The sequence below is a fragment of the Bos taurus genome, chromosome 5 (assembly GCF_002263795.3).
Source record: "Bos taurus isolate L1 Dominette 01449 registration number 42190680 breed Hereford chromosome 5, ARS-UCD2.0, whole genome shotgun sequence".
NCBI lineage: Eukaryota > Metazoa > Chordata > Mammalia > Artiodactyla > Bovidae > Bos > Bos taurus.
In genome coordinates, this window is record NC_037332.1 from 80,387,204 (window position 1) to 80,407,023 (window position 19,820).

A 19,820-nucleotide genomic window follows, 5' to 3' on the forward strand; every position below is an offset into this window, starting at 1 on the left:
CTTTTTGAAATATTGATTTTTCTTGATATACATAGCACTCATGTCTCCATCAAGATGCTGTCAAAGTTAGTTTTCCTCTAACTTGTGTAGCACTTTGTAAATATATCTCATCAGTCTTTAACATCCCTGCAAGTAGAGGAAAAAATGTTTCTTCATTCAATATACAGAAGATCTAGCACAAGAAATAGAGTCAATTATTTTATAAGATTGAATTATTCATTTGGAAAATGGAAATAGAATGGAGTTCACACTCTTTCCTCCTTGACATAGAGTTATAGTTTGGGATTGTTATATAAACACAGAAGGAAAAGTGATCCCATAAGTCACTGTTATAACTAAAACTATTAACAAAGGATTAAATACAGGGTTTATTTTATAATTTTGTTTATTTATTTATTTATTTATTTTGTGTGTGGCTGGTCTGGATCTTCGTTGCTGCACAGGCTTTTCTCTGGTTGCAGCAAATGGGGGCTACTCTGTAGTTGTGGTGCAAGGCTTCTCATTGTGATGGCTTCTCTTGTTGCAGAGCATGGACTCTGGGGCACAAAGCTTCTGTAGTTTTGGCTCCTGGGCTCTAGAGCACAGGTTCAATAGTTGTGGCACACAGGCTTAGTTGCCCTGTGGCATGTGAGATCTTCCTAGATCAGAGATTGAACCCATGTCTCCTACACTAGCAGGCTGATTCTTTAACACTGAGACACCAGGGAAGCCCCAGGATTTTTGTTAGCATAAAAATCCTGGTGATGCAGTCATCTATAAATATGCATACACACATGCACACACAATCAACTAAATTTACACACATAATATCTTATGTTAGTACCATTTTACTGCTGGAGAAAACAGAAGGATTAAATACTTGTCTGGAATACACAGCATGTCTAAGTTGAAGTATAGATATAGACCAAGTCTTAAAATGCCTGTTTTCCTCAATGCTATCAAAGTGTGCAGAAGAAACAACTTGTGAACACATGGAAGGTGCTTGCTATCTGGAAGAAATGTGACAAATGGTAGGATTCTTTACTGGTTAGAAGGTATTTATTTTCTGGTGGAGCTTAACAAAATAAAGTACAAACCCCCTCCTCCCAAATGGTGTAAGTTCAGGAGGGAATGCATTGTTTAGCATTTGTGTGTATTATATGCACACACACACACATATATATGTGTGTGTGTGTGTGTGTGTGTGTGTGTGTGTGTGTGTGTGTGTGTGTGTATGTATACATATATATTCATTCATTTATTTGATGACTTATCTAAGTGCCAGACCACATACGGTTCTTGATGATCAAGCCAAAGCCTATCACCATGCAGCTTATTTGGTGGAAAAAATGACTCAGGAACTTTAGTTAATTTTATGCAATATTACTGAACATAAAGAGCCTCCTGATGAAGGTGAAAGAGGAGAGTGAACAAGTTGGCTTATAACTCAACATTCAAAAAATGAAGATCAAGGCATCTGGTCCCATCACTTCATGGCAAATAGATGGGGAAAAAATAGAAACAGTGACAAATTTTATTTTCCTGGACTCCACAATCACTGTGGGTGGTGACTGCAGCCACCTGATGCAAAGAGCTGACTCACTGGAAAAGACCCTGATGATGGAAAAGATTAAGGACAGGAGGAGAAGGGAACAATAGAGGATGAGATGGTAGTATGGCATCATTAACTCAATGATATTAAAAGACACTTGCTCCTTAGAAGAAAAGCAATGACAAACTTGGACAGCATGTTCAAAAGCAGAGACATTACTTTGCCTACAAAGGTCCATATAGTCAAAGCTATGGTTTTTCCATTAGACATGTAGGATGTGAGATCTGGACAATAAAAAAGGTGGAGTGCTGGGAAGAATTGGTGCTTTTGAACTGTGATGCTGGAGAAGACTCTTGAGAGTCCCTTGGACAGCAAGGAGATCCAACCAGTCAATCCTAAAGAAAATCAACTCTGAATATTCACTGGAAGGACTGACGCTGAAGATCAAATACTTTTCCACCTGATGCAAAGAGCTGACTCACTGAAAAAGACCCTGATGATGGAAAAGATTAAGGATAGGAGGAGAAGGGGACAGTAGAGGATGAGATGGTAGTATGGCATCATTGACTCAATCAATGGACATGAGTTTGAGCAAACTCTGGAAGATGGTGAAGGACGAAGCTTGGTGTGCTGCAGTCCATGGGGTCACAAAGAGTAGGACAGGACTGAGCCACTGAACAACAACAACAACAACAACTGAATATGGTGACGCTCCCCAAAGTTAATATAATCTTGCTAGCTGTTACTTCAGTCACGTCTGACTCTTTGGGACCTTATCGATTATAGCCCGCCAGGCTCCTTTGTCCATGGGATTCTCCAAGTGTGAATACTGGAGTGGGTCGCCATTTATTCCTCCAGGTGATGTTCCCGACCCAGGGATTGAACCCATGTCTCCTGCAGATCCTGCACTGCAGGCAGATTCTTTATCACTGAGTCACCATTAATTGAAGGATATTATCTAGAATAATAGTATATTTAATTCAATTCTAATCTCCACTATTGTGACCATTATCAAGATCTAGATGTTCCACTCTAAAAGAGATGAGGTAAACTAGACCACTCTATGGAGCTGATCAGACTGTGTCATGTGAGTAATAGTAAAAAGAACTCAAGAGCTATTTCAGGGAGCAAATGACTTAGGAGTGACACGATTGATGTGAAACACTGAAAGGACCCGACCTGTGAAAGGAAATTAAATGCATTCTTTCTTGCTTTAAAAAATTAAACTATAACAAATGGGTGAAAGCTATAGATAGATACAGTCCAGTTTAACCTAAAAAATTCTATTTTAATCAAATCTTCTAAAGATAGAGTGGGTTGTCCTAGGAGTTTGGAGAAGGCAATGGCACCCCACTCCAGTACTCTTGCCTGGAAAATCCCATGGATGGAGGAGCCTGGTGGGCTGCAGTCCATGGTGTCGCAAAGAGTCGGACACAACTGAGCGACTTCACTTTCATTTTTCGCTTTCATGCATTGGAGAAGGAAATGGCAACCCACTCCAGTGTTCTTGCCTGGAGAATCCCAGGGACGGGGGAGCCTGGTGGGCTGCCGTCTATGGGGTTGCACAAAGTCGGACACGACTGAAGCTACTTAGCAGCAGCAGCCCTAGGAGTTAGAAGATGTATCCAAGCAGAGGCTGGAAAAACCAGTTAGCTAGTACATTGTCAAAGACACTCAATTATCCAATGAAAGGCTGAGCATGGTGACCTTATTATTTCTTCCAGACATGAAAGTGTATTAATCTATGATGCAAGTTAGAGCAATGCTGGGACAACACTGAATTTCTTTATCTTTTCAAGATGTCTGATTCTATCAATTAACTTTCTGGACAATCTTAATCAGCATTAATGTTCAGTGAAATATCTTAAGTGTACTTGTTAAAATATATACTTTCTTCATGTTGTAGTGTAGTTTGTGTTTTCTTATTGCTCACTCATTGCTCTATTAGATTTGTTTCCTTGGGCTGCTGCAACAAAGTACTACAAGCTGGGTGGCTTGGAACAAGAGAAGTTGTCTCATAGTTCTGGAGGCCAGAAGTTCAAAATCAAGGTGTTGATAAGGCCACACTCCCCCTGAGATGACAGAGAATGAATTGTTCCAGGCCTCTCTCTTAGCTTCTGGTGGTTTCTTGGATTGTGACTATATAGCTCCACTCTTCATATGCTGTTATCCCTGTGGGTCTCAGTGTCCAAAGTTTCCTCTTTTTATAAGGACTCTGGTCACCCTGGATGATGGGCCTGCCTTTCTTCAGTATGATTTCATATTAACTAACTACATCTGCAGTAACCCTATTTCCCAACGTGGTCACATTCTGAGGCTCTGGGGTTAGGACGTCAACCTATGAATTTGCAGGGAAGAAGAAGGGACACAGTTCAACTCAGAACACTCACACAACTCCATCTTTTCTGATTTAATTTTCTAGCATTATGATTGGAAAGTTATACAGGACTTATTAATAGTTCTCTAGGGATTCACGTGAAAGCTGGATTTATTATTATTATAGGTTTCCTTGTTCATGATGGTATGACTACTGCAAAAGGAGAGGAAAAACTGGATTCTCTTTCTTGGTCAGCCACTCGCTAGAAATGTCACAGTTTCTCTGAATATAGTTTTCTCAATGTGTAATATACTAACCTTGCCATAAAATACATGACACAGTTGTTATCAGTCAAATACAGTGATGTGCATGCATTTGGTAAATGTGAAGCACTTGGGAAAAGTCTTAGAAAGAGGATGGAAGGGGCTTATCTAATTCTTTGCCAGGATTATTTAAGAGTATCTGTAGGAAGAATGTGACTCTACAGAGCTAAAGATTAGCCCCATCAACACCAGTCTGCTTCATATATGGATAAAAATGTATGTATAACCAATATAGACATGAAAGTAGTGACTGACTTTCCATACTTATATGAATGCTACATTTTTACTTTATTTTTCAATTTATATAAATTAAAAAATAATCTATGGTGTCAACAATAGAACAGTGGTTTCCTGGTGTCAGGGTTAGAGGAAGAGATGGACATTTGAAAAGGAATGAAGAATCATTCTAGGTTTGTGGAATTGTTCTAGGTATTGACTGGTTATTTTATCAGTGTATATGATGGCTGGAACTCATTCATTTTAGACGTATCTTATCATGTATAAGTCATTCCTCAATAAAGTTGATAAAGAAAAAAATACCAGGACATTTGAAGTTGACTTTCCACCTCTGCTGACCTGTGGTTGGTGGGCTGGTGTCTTTGTCATTATTCTTTGTGTTTAAAAGGATTTGCAAACTTTTACAGTGGTGTCCATAAAGGGTTACCGGTACTGTGTCTTGGGAGGTTGGTGAGCTTTTTTTTTTTCTAATTTGAATATGCATCTTTATAAGAGTAAATCAAAGTTGGGCTGGCTAGCATAATACTCTGCTAACTGGTATCAAATCTGAATATTTAATGAAAAGCCTAGATAGCCACAGAAAAGTCAGCCATTCTTGTCATGGCTGCTGCACCCAGGCTCTACCATTTTTTACTTATATACCTACAAGGACAAACAACCACCAGAGGTAGAAATGACCGCACACAGCATAAGCTCTACTTGACCACATGCACCACTGGGGTGAGGTGGCATAAAGAGCTTGGGCTTTCAAATCAGTCCTGGAACAGAAACTAACAAGTGCCTTCTGTGGACAGCTCTTTGTATTTCTTCTTCCTTGATTACAAGGAAATGTAATGTTTCTCTGATTATCTGTCTCACAGAAATATTTCAAAACTGCCTACCATACATTAGTAATAGTTTTGATGCTGATGAGATGAAGCAAGGGAAGTTTAGGAAACAAGAAGAAATTAAATGACTTGCCAATGTCACAAAATTAGTATATGTGAATGAGGAGGTAGGGGACAGGGTTGAGTTTGACATTAGTTTGTCTGATTGAATTCATCATTTTTTCTTTTACACCTTACTGTATGTATGTGTGTTCCTTGTTGCAGAAAAGTCCTGATATGGGTTTTTTGTTTTTTGTTTTTTTAAACTAGTGAAAAGGAGGCAGTCTTATACTATTCATTTCTACCCAGCCTGCCTAGCAACACTAACTTCTATATTTTCCACCAGCAGGATTAAAAGTTCATTGGCAGTGATGACTTCTTCCCAGTCTGAGGTGGTGACATCACTGCTCCCACCACTGGACCAATTTAGCCTTTGTAAACTACTGAAAAACCTATTCATCCTAAAGGAAGGCATCACTTGATGAAATGTACAAGTTCAGTTTCAGATGAACTAGAACACAGGCTAGTCCAAATCTCAAAATAAATACAGTGATGACTGATCTACTCTACTCCATCTTGATGCCTCTACTCCATCCCTGAAGGCTCAGACAGTAAAGAGTCAGCCTGCAATTCAGAAGACCTGGGTTCAATCCTTGGGTTGGGAAGATGCCCCGGGAAGGGAATGGCTACCCACTCTAGTATTCTTGCCTAGAAAATGCCAAGGACGGAGGAGCCTGGCAAGCTATAGACCATGAGGTCCCACAGAGTCAGACACAACTGAGTGACTAACAGTTTCACTTTTCACTTTAACCTCATCTATGGGGAAAAAGAAGAAAGGCAGTGAGAGAAGGCTTTTTAGGAACATACTTGTAACATCAAAAGCATTTCTAAAGACAAAAATCTTTGCTGAACACACTGACACCAGAGAAAAACATTTTGTTATTCATTAAACTATATGTTCCTTAAGGTTTCTTTTAAATTAGAAAGTTTATACGATCTTATACCCTTTCAGAAAATGAGATTCTTCTTGGATCTTCTTTTTCTTTTGCAGATCTTTGATTTTAGTTCAGGTCCAAATTACCCCCTGTCTGAATTTTTGCAACAGCCTTCTAGCTTGTCTTCTAGCCAGATTTGTTCTCCTTTAGAGAGTCCTGTGTGTATCCTCTCCAGACTAAACTACCTAAAGCAGAGTGTTGTTCCCACATTCATTTCTATTTTGTCACACCAAAGTTATATTTTGTTATTGGAACATTCTCCCATGATGTTGCTTATTTTTCTCCCATGACTTGGAAATTAAATCCCACTCATAAGTAAGTCCCATGTTTCAGATAAGCACTCCAAAGCACACAATCATTTCCTTTTCAGAACAGGTAGTGCAGCTGTTTTAAGCATTTCTCACTTTAGCATTCATTTATTCTCTAATTGGCTCATAGTTTAGAAGTCTGTCTTTCAAGCCACAATCACCAAAAAGTTTCTGTTTCTTCTCTCCAGCATTTTGCTCAAGACCACAGTTCTTCATAAATTCTTACTGCATGTGTGTGTGCTCAGTCACATCCAACTCTGTTCGACTCCATGCATGGTAGTGTACCAAGCTCCTCTGTCCATGAAATTCTCCAGGCAAGAATGATGCAGTTGGTTGTCATGCCCTCCTCCAGGGGATCTTCCTGACCCAGGGATCAAACCTGTATCTCTTACATCTCCTGCATTGGCAGGCAAGTTCTTTACCACTAGTGTCACCTGAGAGGTGCTACCTAAAAAACAGACAACTGCATCTCTTCTTAACAAAACTGGCCATAGTAAACCTATTAGTAAAATTGGATAGCAGGAGTATAATTGAAGAGTAAAAAAGGTAAATACTGTGATATTTGCATGGGAACACACCCTGTCCTATCAGTCAGTTCAGTTCAGTTGTTCAGTAGTGTCCAACTCTTTGCAATGTCATGGACTGCAGCACACCAGGCTTCCCTGTCCATCATCAACTCTCGAAATTTACTCAAACTCATGTCCATTGAGTCGGTGATGCCACCCAACCATCTCATCCTCTGCCGTCCCCTTCTCCTGGCGCCTTCAATCTTTCCCAGCATCAGGGTCTTTCCAATGAGTCAGTTTTTCTCATCAGGTGGCCAAAGTATTAAGAGTTTCAGCTTCAGTATCTCCTTCCAATGAATATTTAGGACTGATTTCCTTTAGGATTCCTTTAGGATCTCCTTGCTGTCCAGGGGACTCTCAAGAGTCTTCTCCAACACCACAGTTCAAAAGCATCAATTCTTCAGCACTCTGCTTTCTGTATAGTCCAAACCTCACATCCATACATGACTACAGGAAAAACCATGGCTTTGACTAGATGGACATTTGTTGGCAAAGTAATGTCACTGCCTTTGAATATGCTGTCTAGGTTGGTCATAACTTTTCTTCCAAGGAGTAAGAGTGTTTAAGTTTCATGGCTGCAATCACCATCTGCAGCGATTTTGGAGCCCCCCAAAATAAAGTCTCTCACTGTTTCCATTGTTTCCCCACTTATTTACCATGAAGTGATGGGACCCGATGCTGTGATCTTAGTTTTCTGAACGTTGAGTTTTAAGCCAGCTTTTTCACTCTCCACTTTCACCAAGAGGCTCTTTAGTTTTTCTTCACTTTCTGCCATAAGGGTGGTGTCATCTGAATATCTGAGGTTATTGATATTTCTCCCAGCAATCTTGATTCCAGCTTGGGCTTCCTCCAGCCCAGCACTTCTCATGATGTACTCTGCATATAAGTTAAATAAGCAGGGCGACAACATACAGCTTTGGCATACTCCTTTCCCAATATGCAGTCTATTGTGCAATGTCCAATTTTAACTTCTGCTTCTTGACCTGCATACAGATTTCTCAAGAGGCAGGTCAGGTGGTCTGGTATCCCCATCTCTTGAAGAATTTTCCACACATTGTTGTGATCCAAACAGTAAAAGTCTTTGGCATAGTCAATAAAGAAGAAATAGATGTTTTTCTGGAACTTTCTTAGTTTTTTGATGATCCAATGGATGTTGGCAATTTGATCTCTGGTTCCTCTGCCTTTTCTAAATCCAGCGTGAACATCTAGAAGTTCATGGTTCACGTACTGTTGAAGCCTGGCTTAAAGAATTTTGAGCATTTCTTTGCTAGTGTGTGTGATGAGTGCAATTGTGCAGTAATTTGAACATTCTTTGGCATTGCCTTTCTTTGGGATTGGAATTAAAACTTACCTTTTCCAGTCCTGTGGCCACTGCTGAGTTTTCCAAATTTGCTGGCAAATTGAGTGCAGCACTTTCATAGCATCATCTTTTAGGATTTGAAATAGCTCAACTGGAATTCATGACCTCCACTAGCTTTGTTTGTAGTGATGCTTCTTCCTAAGGCCCATTTGACTTCACATTCCAGGATGTCTGGCTCTAGGTGAGTGATCACACCATCTTGATTATCCAGGTCATGAAGATCTTTTTTTGTATACTTCTTCTTTGTACTCTTGCCACCTCTTCTCAAAATCTTCTGCTTCTGTTAGGTTCATACCATTTCCGTCCTTTATTGTGCCCATTTTTGCATGAAATATTCTTTTAGTATCTCTAGTTTTCTTGAAGAGATCTCTAGTCTTTCCCATTCTATTGTTTTCCTCTATTTCTGTGCATTGACCACTGAGGTCAGCTTTCTTATCTCTCCTTGCTATTCTTTGAAACTCTGCATTCAGATGGGTATACTTTTCCTTTTATCCTTTGCCTTTAGCTTCTCTCTTTTCACAGCTATTTGTAAGGCCTCCTCAGACAACCATTTGCCTTTTTGCATTTATTTTTCTTGGGGATGGTCTTGATCACGGCCCCCTGTAGAATGTCATGAACCTCCATCCATAGTTCTTCAGGCACTCTGTCTATTAGATCTAATCCCTTGAATCTACTTGTCACTTCTACTGTATAACTGTATGGTATTTTAAGTCATACCTGAATTTTCTAGTGGTTTTCCCTAATTTCTTCAATTTAAGCCTGAATTTGGCAATAAGGAGTTTATGATCTGAGCCACAGTCAGCTCCTGGTCTTGTTTTTGCTGACTGTATAGAGCTTCTCCATCTTTGGCTGCAAAGAATATAATCAATTGCAGCAGCGGCTACATGGTGCAGGAGCGACTTTGAGGAGATACCCCATATCCAAGGGCAAAGGAGAAGCCCCAGAAAGACAGTATGAGGGGAAAAACTGCATTTATAATCAAGTCCCATATCCACTAGAGAAGCTCAGAGGGCTCAAACAAACCTTGTTGTGCACCAAGACTCAGAGATCCCACAGAGACTGAGACAGAACTGTTTCTGAGTATCTCCTGTGGAAGTACAACTCAGCAGCGGACAGCTGCAGGGGCAGGGGCTCTGGGTGCAGTAGACCTGGGAAAGGCATAAGTCCTCTTGGAGGAGGTCGCCATTAACCCCACCATTGAGCTGCCAGAACTTACACAGGACTGGGGAAACAGACTCTTGGAGGGCACAAACAAAACCTTGTGCACACCAGGACCCAGGAGAAAGGAGCAGTAACCCCACAAGAGACTGACGCAGACTTGCCCAGGAGTGTCCAGGAGTCTCTGGCAGAGGCACGGGTCGGCGGTGGCCTGCTTGCAGGGTTGGTGGCACTGAGTGCAGCAGTGTGTGCATGGGACCTTTTGAAGGAGGTTGCCATTACCTTCATTAGCTCCACCATGCTGCTGCTGCTGCTGCTGCTGCTGCTAAGTCACTTTAGTCGTGTCCGACTCTGTGAGACCCCAGAGACAGCAGCCCACCAGGCTCCCCTGTCCCTGGGATTCTCTAGGCAAGAACACTGGAATGGGTTGCCATTTCCTTTTCCAACGCATGAAAGTGAAAAGTGAAAGTGAAGTTGCTCAGTCGTGTCCAACTCTTAGCGGCCCCATGGACTGCAGTCTACCAGGCTCCTCCTTCCATGGGATTTTCCAGGCAAGAGTACTGGAGTGGGGTGCCATTGCCTTCTAGCATCAAGTCAAATAACAGGGAGGGAACACAGCCCTGGCCATCAGCAGAAAATTGGATTACAGATTTACTGAGCATGGCCCCACCCATCAGAACAAGACCCAGTTTTCCCCTCAGTCAATCTCTCCCATAAGGAAGCTTCCATAAGCCTCTTATCCTTCTCCACTAAAGGGCAGACAGAATGAAAACCACAATCACAGAAAACTAACCAATCTGATCACATGGACCACAGTCTTGTTTAACTTAATGAAACTATGAGCCATGCCATGTAGGACCATGCAGGACAGACAGGACATAGTGGAGAGTTCTGACAAAACATGGTGCACTGTTGAAGGGAATGGTAAACCATCCTATCAAGGATGACACAAAAAGTTAGAGGAAATGTTTTTTGACTCCTGGTTTCTAATAAATCCTAGATTCCCTATTTCAATGGACAAAGTAGCAGCGTTCAAGCCCCCACATCACTGAGGTTTGGGCAAAAGACTGCCCTGTCTAATTTGTGGCTATTCAGTGCTAAAAAGCTGAGTGAGACTAGATCGCAGGATCCCTGGTCAGGAAGATTCCCTGGAGAAGGGAATGGCAACCCACTCCAGTATTCTTGCTTGGAGAACCCCATGGACAGAGGAGGCTGGTGGGCTACAGTCCATAGGGTCACAAAGAAACAATCACAACTGAAGCGATTTAACATACATGCACAGTGTAAGAGTTATCTCAAGATCTAATAGAATTTTATTTGCAAAGAATATTATGAAATGCCAGGTGGAAACAGAATTATTTCCTTCTCATTAGATGGGCTTCTTAAAAAAAAAAAAAAAAAATCTCTAGCTAGCTAGCTATCATCCATCCATTCATCCATCAAAATGGCCTCAGCCCACTAAGCTATGATACAATTGAAACATTACCTGTGCACATCTTCCAAACAAGGAGAAAGAAAAAGAAGCAGAGAGACACTAGAACAAATCAAAGTGACAAGTGAATCCAAGCCATAGTGAAAATATCTGTGTGATTCAGGACGGACCAGTACAAGAGTCCCCTCATCCTAGGTAAACAGGATGAGAATACCCTGCGAGGGAGTGCTAGCTTTGCTGCCTCAAGGGTGCCCCCTGATGGCTGTTACTCAGGGGATTCCCACACAGCACTACTTTTGTATGAATCACCACATCCCCGCAGTAACAGCCAGAATCCTGTATCTGAGAGAATGAGAAAGTGGTGAAGTATTAGCACATGCATGTGTGCGTGCTGAGTCGCTTCAGTCATGTCTGACTCTTTGTGACCTGAAGGACTGTAGCCCACCAGGCTCCTCTGTCCACAGATTCTCCAGGCAAGAATACTGGAGTGGGTTGTCATGCCCTTCTCCAGGGGATCTTCCTGACCCAGGGATTGAACCCATTTCTCATGTTTCCTGCATTGCCAGGAGGATTCTTTACCTCTAGTGCCACCTGGGAAGCCCATATTAGCACGTGCTACTGCTAAGTCACTTCAGTCGTGTCCGACTCTGTGCGACCCCATAGACGGCAGCTTACCAGGCTCCCCCGTCCCTGGGATTCTCCAGGCAAGAACACTGGAGTAGGTTGCCATTTCCTTCTCCAATGCAGGAAAGTGAAAAGTGAAAGTCAAGTCGCTCAGTCGTGTTCGACTCTTCGCGACCCCATGAACTGCAGCCCACCAGGCTCCTCCATCCATGGGATTTTCCAGGCAAGAGTACTGGAGCGGGGTGCCATCACCTTCTCCAATATTAGCACATATCTACACCTAATTTCTGTTAAGCTTCCAAGCAGGGAGTGGAAGTGGAAGTGAGGAGCTATGTGATACAGAGGAATTCTAATATCCTTGTCCAGTTGTGAGAGTCAGGTGCTATGGCTGAAAATACCCTACTATTCTGAGTCAAATATATTTCCATAATTCCTTAGCCTGGCACACGAGGTTATTTAAAAATCAGATGAAACCTGACTTTTCTGCCTTCTCTCTTTTTTCTCCTCCTACATTAACTTTTTACAGCAACCAAACAAGCTTTGATTCTTTAAACTTTCTTTCCTTCTCAGAGTTACCCTCTCTTCTCTTTTATGCCTATCTACTTGGCCTTTTTAAGAACCTTCCCAGATGGCCCTGATGAGCAGGAAAGTTTGCAAACTACTGGCCTACTCAAGGCGCAAATCAAGTTTGACTTCATCCATGACACCTGCCTGGGCTACTCTGGGATCCTGGCACATCTCCTCCCTCTACCCATCCCCTCAGCTACAGTTTATGTCAGTCCTTGGCACATAATCATTGATTGCTTCATGTCATTTCATCTTATGATCTCCTTTTATTCTTACTTAGCACCTTCACTGTTCTTTCCCTTCCTTAAATGCCTGTGTGTCTTAATTCCACAATTAGAGGTGAAAACAATGAGAGTTGAATCCCACTGTGTTTTCCTTTTAGTTAGGGATCAAGAAATATGTTAACTGCCTGAGAGAGGTCAGAGACACCGAAACAAAGCCAAACCATTATTTAATCCACACAGCCAAAGGCAAGCTTTGCAGGAGAGCTGCATGCCCTGCAGTGCCCTGTGGTTCAGCTCTCAGAGTCCGAGCCCTCCTGCCAAGTTGCATACAAACCAGAGTTTAGGAAATTCAGCACAGTTTTTCAATCAGTCATAGTTCTGATGAAGCAAGAATCTGCATTAGGTAAATTTAGGTGTCACTTTTTGAATATTGTGTCTTAATGTTCTGAGTATCAAACCTTATAGAAACATTGCAACAACCTGAAAGAGTTCAAGTAATCTATAAAAGCCGCTAAGATCCAAGACTCAAACTGTGTTGAAAGAAAGACACCTTGGTCCAATTTTGCACAAGTGTGAGGACCACTGGATCCTCTAGTGATCCACTCCCAGGTTTTGGGAAACAAGTCAGATAAACAGGTAGTGTGGGACTGTTCTCATTGGGTAAGAATGTCCTTTCATGGAACATGCTTCCCAGTGATGCCTCCCAGTATAAACTTAAAGGAAGCACTATCATTTTTAAAACTGCATCTTTATCAGGCTTCTACTTTCAGGATGTGTTATCATTAAGACACCACCCTTGGCTCTAATCAAAGCAAAGGGAATTTATTATTTTTTTTAAGTAAGCTTTTTATAATGGACATTTGGTAACCACAAGTCAGTAAAATAGAATACAGGTTTCTTTTTAAGACAAATCAAAATAAGAATCAGGAAGAAGTTCTGGACCTCTAAGTCTCTGTTTGCAACCTCCGTTAGTTTCAGCTATGGTATAGCTGATATTTCCTAGAGACTAAGACTTATGAGAATACCATGGGTCTCTGAGGCCCTTTAAGACCTAAGGATGCTTTGTGTTCTGCCTTCTATATGAGATCCTTTGTGTTTGGCCAGTATCATTATTTCATTCAGATTTAAAGAATCATATGGGGCTTCTTCATTTCATTGATCCCCCTTTTTTCAGAGCCTTCCCTGTACCTTTTGGTATCACTTGGCCTTTTTTTCTCTATGTACTTACCAAAATAGTGAGAGTTTAAAATATGGCATAGATTTTGGTATCTACATTTCATTCATCTTTTTTCCCCTCGTCTAGTCATTCAATAAACACTGAGTATCAAACCTTGTAGAAACATTTCAACAACCTGAAAGAGTTCAAGTAAGCCATAAAAGCTGCTCAGATCCAAGACTCAAAATGCGTTGAAAGAAAAACACCTTGGTCCAATTCTGCATAAGGGTGAGGACTACTACAAAATGAAAATTTATTTCTTTCAGATCAGCAGAATAACTAAGGTAAAAAAGGCAAAAATCAGAGCAGAAATATATGAAAAAGAAACAAAGGAGACTATAACAAAAATCAACAAAACTAAAAGCTGGTTCTTTGAGAAGATAAAATAGACAAGATATTAGCCAGACTCATCAAGAAAAAAAGGGAGAAGAATCAAATAAATAAAAGTATAAATAAAAATGGAGAAATCACAACAGACAACACAGAAATACAAAAGATCACAAGAGATTGCTATGAGCAATAAAATGCCAATAAAATGGGCAACCTGGAAGAAATAGACAAATCCTTAGAACTATAACCTTCCAAACTGAACCAGGAAGAAATAGAAAATCTTAACAGTGCTTAATATCACAAGCATGGAAATCAAAATTGTAATTAAAAAATCTCCCAACAAACAAAAGCCTAGGACCAGATGGCTTCACAGGTGAATTCTATCAAAAATTTAGAGAAGAGCTAACACCTATCCTATTCAAACTATTTCAGAAAATTTCAGAGGAAGGTAAACTCCCAAACTCATTCTGTGAGGCCACCAGCACCCTAATACCAAAACAGAAAAAGATGCCACAAAAAAAGAAAACTACAGGCCAATATCACTGACTAACATAAATGCAAAAATACTCAACAAAATTCTAGCAAACAGAATCCAACAACATATTAAAAAGATCATACATCATGTCTGAGCGGGTTTTATCCCAGAGATGCAAGCATTCTTCAATATTTGCAAATCAATCAATGTGATGCACCATATTAACAAACTGAAAGATAAAAACCACAAGATTATCTCAATAGATGCAGAGAAAGCCTTTGAGAAAATTCAACACCCAGTTATGATCAAAACTGTCCAGAAAGCAGGCACAGAAGGAACATACCCCAATGTAATAAAAACCATATAGGACAAACCCACATCAAACATTATTCTCAATGGCAAAAAAACTAAAAGCATTTCCTCTAAAATTAGGAACAAGACAAGGGTGCCCACTCTCACCACTATTAGTCAACATAGTTTTGGAAGTCCTAGCCACAGAAATCAGAGAAGAAAAAGAAATAAAAGGAATCCAGACTGGAAAAGAAGAAGTAAAACTCTCATGGTTTGCAGATGAGATGATCCTCTATATAGAAAACCCTAAAGATGTCACCAGAAAAATCACTAGAGCTAATCAACAAATATAGTACAGTTGCAGGATATGAAATTGATACACAGAAATCCCTTGAATTCCTATATACTAACAATGAAAAAAAGAAAGAGAAATTAAGGAAACAATCCCATTCACCATTGAAATGAAAAGAATAAAATCCTTAGAAATAAATTTACCTAAAAAAAAAAAAAAGACCTATATATAGAAAACTATAAAACACTGATGAATGAAATCAAAGATGATACAAATAGATGGAGAAATATACCATGTTCATGGATTGGAAGAATCAATATAGTGAAAATGAGTATATTACCCAAAGCAATCTATAGATTCAGTGCAATCCCTATCAAGCTACCAATGCTATTTTTCACAGAACTAGAATAATTACACAATGTGTATGGGAAGAAAAAAAAAAAAACTTGAATAGGCAAAGCAATCTTGAGAAAGAAGAATGGAACTGGAGGAATCAACCTTCCTGACTTCAAACTATACTGCAAAGCTACAGTCATCAAGACAGTATGGTACTGGCACAAAACCAGAAATATAGATCAATGGAACAAAATAGAAAGCCCAGAGATAAATCCACACACCTATGGACACCTTATCTTTGACAAAGGAGGCAAAAATATACCATGGAGAAAAGACAATCTCTTTAACAAGTGGTGCTAGGAAAACTGGTCAGCACCTGTAAAAGAATGAAACTAGAACATTTTCTAACACCATACACAAAAATAAACTCAAAATGGATTAAAGATCTAAGTATAAGACCAGAAACTACAAAACTCTTAGAGGAAAATGTAGGCATAACACTCTCTGACATAAATCACAGCAAGATCCTCTATGACCCACCTCAGAGAGTAATGGAAATAAAAACAGAAATAAATAAATAGGACCTAATTAAAAGCATTTGCACAATGAAGGAAACTATAAGCAAGGCAAAAAGGCAGCCTTTAGAATGGGAGAAAATAATAGCAAATGAAACAACTGACAAAGAATTAATCTCCAAAATACACAAGCATCTCATGCAGCTCAATACCAGGAAAACAAACAACCCAATCAAAAAGTGGGCCAAAGAACTAAACAGACATTTCTCCAAAAAAGGACATACAGATGGCTAATAAACACATGAAAAGATGCTCAACATCACTCCTAATTAGAGAAATCCAAATCAAAACCACAATGAAGTATCATCTCACATCTGTCAGAATGGCTGCCATCAGAAAGGTCTACAAACAATAAATGCTGGAGAGGGTGTAGAGAAAAGGGAACCCTCTTACACCATTGGTGGAAATGCAAACTGGTATAGCCACTTTGGAGAACACTGTGGAGATGCCTTAAAAAACCTGAAATAGAAGTCCCATATGACCCAGCAATCCCACTACTGGGCATACACACCAAAGAAACCAGAACTGAAAGAGACACATGTACCCCAATGTTCACTGCAGCACTGTTTACACTAGCTAGGACATGGAAACAACCTAGATGTCCATTGGCAGACAAGTGTATAAGGAAGTTGTGGCACATATACACAATGGAATGTTACACAACTATAAAAAATAACGCATTTGAGTCAGTTCTAATGAGGTGGATGAAACTGGAGCCTATTATACAGAGTGAAGTAAGTCAGAAAGAGAAACACCAATATAGTATATTAAGGCATATATATGGAATTTAGAAAGATGATCCTATATGCAAGACAGCAAAAGAGACAGAGATGTAAAGAAGACTTTTGGACTAAGTGGGAAAAGGCAAGGGTGGGATGATATGAGAGAATAGCACTGAAACATGTATATTACCATATATAAAATAGATGATGAGTGCAAGTTCAATGCATGAAACAGATTATTCAAAACCAGTGCTCTGGGACAACTGAGAGGGATGGGGTGGGGAGGGAGGTAGGAGGGGGATTCAGGATTGGGGGGACATATGTGCACCTGTGGCCGATTCATGTCGATGTATGACAAAAACCACCACAGTATTATAAAGTAATTATCTGCCAATTAAAATATATAGATTAATTAACATCCCCCCCCCCCCAAAAAAAGGGCAAAGATTTGCATAGCACATCACTGCACTGAACATTACCAGGCCTGTTCTGTGCTGAGAACAGAGAAAATAAAATTTCATTTCAATTTTACAGATCTCTCTCCATTACCCCTGAAATCTGTGTAATGATATAATGATTCAGGTCTAGGAGAGGACATAGGAGCAACATTTCCTGAAGGTAGTAAAATGCATAAACTTTTACTACCCAATCCCAGGTACCCATATTTATAATTAATATATTATAATAAAGGAGTCATTGGTATGATTCTGTCAAGAAAAAAAAAAAAAAAAAAGAGAGAGAGACTTTGTAAAAGCCCACAGCAGCTATGTAGCTACACAAGCTCACCCCAGGACCATTGCACAGACTGTTCCTTCCATGGAGCACACAGCTCACAAAGCTGGTTCCTGTCTTACCCTTCAGGTGTCAGATTAAATGCCACATGCCCAGAGAAGCTCTCCTGAACACCCCAGGTAACAGTAATGTATGTTTCCTTCTCTCGGATTCATGTAAATTTCCTTCACAAAACTTATGATAATTTTCAGCTGTTTCAGTTTGTATATATTTTGTCAGATATTCCATTAGAATATCAGGTCTTCAGTGTCTCTCCAGTGCCAATCTAGTCCTAGCTTAGAGGAGACACTTAGGGAAAAAATGAGGGGGAAAAGCAAAGGATCTAATTTTTATATGAAGAACAAATTCATTTCTTTTTTTATATACAGATGTTTCCCATTTGCTTCTATGGCCAAGAAACAAGTTGCTGTGAGGTGACTGCACTGTTTGTCAAGTCACTGATTACAAAATTAAGCTGGGCCTTACCACTCTAGATCCTATTAAAAGATTATATTTTACCTCTGATATATTTTCTAACTCAAAGTCTTCTGAAATGTGTAAGGTGCTGATGGTGATCAAGACCCCAGCCAGTTATAACCTTTATTCCTGCATTGGCACAGTTTTAATGAAGGTTAAATATATATATATTGTGGGAACTGCAATGACTTCAGTAATCTCAGAGGTAGATGGTCATATAAACCTAATGCAATTGCCATAACTTAGAGACTGTCATGGGGCCCAAGGGTTAAGTCTGCAGACACTTCCCACAAAATAAGATTCACACTAGGAGCTTCACTCTTGGGTGATATCCTCATGGCAACCCAAAAACCAAGGAAACTTCCTGCCTACGTAATAATTCTTTGCAAAAGAGGATAGATGTACAGCATAAATTACTTTCCTGAAAAAATGATAAAGGTAAAACAATTGTAAAAGAGTAAATATACTTCCATTTATTTTTCTGTGGTTCAAAGAGATTTCTCCTCTCTTTCTCGGAGATGCCAAGGAAGTGGCAGCCATCTCCTATTGGCGTCATGGCCGCTCTCAGACCCCTCCTGAAGCCCAAAATCAGCGTCAAAAAGAGGACCAAGGAGTTCATCCAGCACCAGTCAGACCGATATGTCAAAATTAAACAGAACCAGCAGAAACCCAGAGGCACTGACAACAGGGTGAGCAGGAGATTCAAGGGCCAAAGATCTCGATGTCCAACATGGTTAGGGGAGCAACAAGAAAACAAAGTGCTTGTGGGCCAGTGGCTTCTAGAAATTCCTGGTCCACAACCTCAAGGAGCTTGAAGTACTGCTGATGTGTAACATCTTCCAGTGCCGGGACTGCTCACAACATCTCCAAGAACTCCAGAGCAGCCCTACTGGCCATCAGAGTCAGCAATCTCAATGCCAGGCTGCGTGGCAAAGAAAATGAAGAGAGGGCTACTGTGCAATTTTGTGTAAGTTAATAACACCATAAAACTCGGGGCAGGAGGGTGAAAGGTGATTCCTGGCTTGTCAGAATAGAATGTCATACAAACCAAAGGCCACAGCTTTAGACTGAAACTTCAGCAACATTAAATCGTGTTAAGTATTTCTCTTCTCTGTAGAGTACTGAATATCACATATCAATTCTTTCTTCAAAAGTCATCTTTGAACAGAGTCATTCATACTATCTGTCCCTATGAATTCTTAGGGTCTAATGTATAATTTAACCAAAAGAGCATCCACTTTCTGGAAAAATATTACTGAGATTTCTTTCTTTTATGCTTTTCAGATTTTCCATGAAGATTTATCTAGAATGGATTTGGGATCATTGTTTCACTGAAGGTTATGGATAGCTCATGTCAGAACTTGGTTTTTGATTGTAAGAAAATAAATGAGGGCTTTCCTCATAGTTCAGTTCCTAAAGAATCTGCCTGCAATGCAGGAGACCGTAGTTCGATTCCTGGGTCAGGAAGATCCGCTGGAGAAGGGATAGGCTACCCACTCCAGTATTCTTGGGCTTCCCTTGTGGCTCTGCTGGTGAAGAAGCTGCCTGCAATGCAGGAGACCTGGGTTCAATCCCCGGGTTGGGAAGATCCCCTGGAGAAGGGAAAGGCTACCCACTCTAGTATTCTAGCCTGGAGAATTCCATGGACAGTCCATGTGGTCGCAGAGTCAGACACAACTGAACAACTTTCACTTTCACTTTCAAAATAAATGAAGTTCTCAAGAGTACTGACCACCAAAATATTTATCAGCTAAACAAATAAATGTTCATTTGAGAATACAAATAGCTCCCTAAATGGTCTCAAATATTCTGTCTTTATCATCTGTG

At 40.2% G+C, this 19,820-nt stretch overlaps 1 protein-coding gene and 1 pseudogene across 4 annotated transcripts in view; one reads left to right on the top strand and one right to left on the bottom strand.

Moving 5' to 3' along the window:
• FAR2 (fatty acyl-CoA reductase 2) overlaps window positions 1–19,820 on the bottom strand; it is a 177,461-nt gene that overhangs the window by 106,707 nt on the left and 50,934 nt on the right. The window lies entirely within an intron of this gene.
• On the top strand, window positions 18,548–18,969 carry LOC112446731 (large ribosomal subunit protein eL32-like; annotated as a pseudogene).